A 2,882-nucleotide genomic window follows, 5' to 3' on the forward strand; every position below is an offset into this window, starting at 1 on the left:
AAATAGGTAAAAGATTGCAAAATTATCGACCATTTTGCTATATCTTTCTGCCCTATAAGCCATTGTGGTGCAGCATGATCAGTAAAAACCAGGAAGTATAAACCATCTATGAAAGGGCAAATGTCAATGTGCGTCAAAAAAAGCCAACTCTTTTCTCCCTTTTGCACCAGCCCGCAATTACTGCTCCACAACTACAAGACTCTTCAATTACTTCCAGTGCCAGCATCTGATCAACTTAAGTGAAACTTTAGTTTCTCTATTTTGTACAGTACGCGATTCTAGACAACCATTCAACCTATTATCGGGTTTTTTACAATTCCAACAATTTATTATGGCAGGCGACTCTATTTGGGTTTGGTTTCCATTAGTTCCTTTATATAAGAACGTCGAGTGCTTGGCTTAACGGGCCAATACGTATTCGATAAACGTACATTCCATATCGGCAATTGAAAAAAGCTTTTCTTTCGCCTATTCGCCTTTTCTGGTCTTTCCCCATATGTCTAGATCAGTCTCAGCTTCCTCAAACCGTTTATGAAATTCAACAAAAAATTATTCCCAATTAAAATAGGTATTCTTACGGTGAAACCAAAACTTTTTGGAAAAGAGTAGATACAAATGATCACAAGGCAACTGACAGTCATTACTTAAGTTCTGTCAAAGGTCGAATTGTTTTGGAGCCGTCAAACTTTATACGCCAGTTTTTTATAGTAATGGCAGTTTCTCCTAATGATATTTGAGGATTCGACCAACTTCCACTGTTATTCGAAGAAACGCTGGCCTATCAGGTCCCTTTTTCGAGTATCGCGATTTTTCAATGTTGCATTTTTCTCGCTTAAAATTCATTGCTGCTAGTTGTTAATAAATTGTTTCCTTTATGAAAGCGTTTAAGATCTCAATATTTTTTTTTAGATATTTTACTAATTCGCCTTGGGTTTTTATTTAAAAAAAAGGATCCCCCTCATCAGGCTTTAAGTATTCTAAGTAACGTGCTTTGAATCAAGTAGACATGCCTGTCCTTGATCTGAGAGACCTACCTCTATTTCGACTTTTAGTTTGAAATCTAGAACCTTTTTGATCATTTCTTTCCCGAATTTCCACAAACGCTTTTTCGTTTCTCGCTTCTTCCCCTTGGTTAGTGCGGCTAGCGCAGTAGATTATGTGTTTTCGTCCCACCAAATTTATATAAGCGTGACCGCCCAGCAGTTCAGTGAGAAAGCATAGAATTCACGGGCTCGTAGTGGGTTTAATTGCGGATAAAATTCCAGGCGGTTACCAAGCCGGATGGCCTTGGTAACGCCACTTCTGGTTGCCTCGATGCCCTCTTGCCTTGTTGAATTGGTAGCTCCCTGAAGATCCTTGCTCGCTGCTTATCCCTGACTCGGTGACTGCTTGGCAACGATTCAGACTCGTCAGGGGGTCAGCCGTGCGGGCTTAGGGAAGCGTCAACGTTCTCAGACTATGGTGAACAGAATGTCGCGCTCTGCAGGATTAATTCTTTTCACACACGACCGCCTGTCCCTTGCTATGTCCCGGATGGTCCCACTGAGGTTTCTGTTCAGATCGTGCGGACAGTCAAGGAAGCTGTCTCGCGCTTCACTTCTCTTCTACGCCTAGTGTAAACGAACGTACTGATCGACCGCTCCCCCTTCTAGCTCGTTATACTTTTTGTTCGGACACGCCGCTCCGGGAAGCCACAAGTCAAAACCGTAGGCTCTCTTGGAAAATTCCACTTGAGACCGTACTGACCTGCTCAATTCCACTTGATGTACGGGGTTTAGACAGGCTCGCCGGCCTTCACTGCTCAAACTCTGACATTTTCTCCAGGCGTAATGCCAAGACTTCGTTGACAGAAATAAACAGATCGCCTTGACCTAGCCGTGTGATTCCTCTGGACCGCTCCGCTGTTAAGATGTGGCACTTCCTCACTTGGTCCAAAGCTCACGGCAGAGTCTAAACTCCGTGGGAGTTTTGTTATTCCGTTTTGCACACGCCACTCTCGCTCTGCACGACAAGTCTCTTTTCTCTCTTAGTTCATTCTTCGACGCTAAACTTTTTTTTAATCTCCAAACTCTCTTCCGCTCCAACCGCTCTTGGCCGCGCCATTACTACGCGAATTCGCCGCGTATCTGGAAAGCAGTGTGAAAGAAGAAAACATGCAGCACAGGTTGGGGGTGTCCAGATCTATACTTTATTGCAAATTGAGCAAAAGAGATCGGCACGCTGGATGTTTTTTGGTTGTTCATTTAATTTCTTATTTCTTCATTCTGCCCAAAAAAAAAAACAAAAAAAATCTCGAATAATTGAAATAGTTGATATCCCTATGTCAGTCTTTTCTCAACTCAATCTCTTCCAAAATGCATTGCACCCGAAAAAGTATTATTTTCTACTGTTTCAGCTAATGAACCATTTGAAATTAGTTTTAAAACTAATCGAATTTATGGGCACTGTCCGAAGCCCTCCAGAACATTGTATTTCGCATTTAGAGGTAGCTTCCCTCGAAATTTCATTTAACGACTTCTCAATTAATTTATACACTTTGGTCAGTCTGAATTAAAACTGGGTGAATCAATGCGCAACGGAATTGCAATCACAAATTTTACCGCTTTAGTTCAGATATATCCTAAATAAGCATCGGTATACTTTATGAAAAAGGTGGCTTTAAAAGGTGAATTTTCTATAACAAAGGATCGATTTTAGGAGCCAAATTGTTACCGAAAATATCGTTTCCGCCCCACGTTGGGCGCCAGTGTGGGAAAGGAGCGATGCCAATATCTAATAGCTATTTCTATCACATTAGCCACATTATTTTAGTTATGACTTACTGTTAGAAGGAACTGGGTGCGCTGGTGCGCAATCTAGCGGTGCTCGGGTCTAGATCGTTG

The sequence above is a fragment of the Drosophila biarmipes genome, unplaced genomic scaffold (genome assembly GCF_025231255.1).
Source record: "Drosophila biarmipes strain raj3 unplaced genomic scaffold, RU_DBia_V1.1 ptg000005l, whole genome shotgun sequence".
In the NCBI taxonomy this organism is placed as follows: domain Eukaryota; kingdom Metazoa; phylum Arthropoda; class Insecta; order Diptera; family Drosophilidae; genus Drosophila; species Drosophila biarmipes.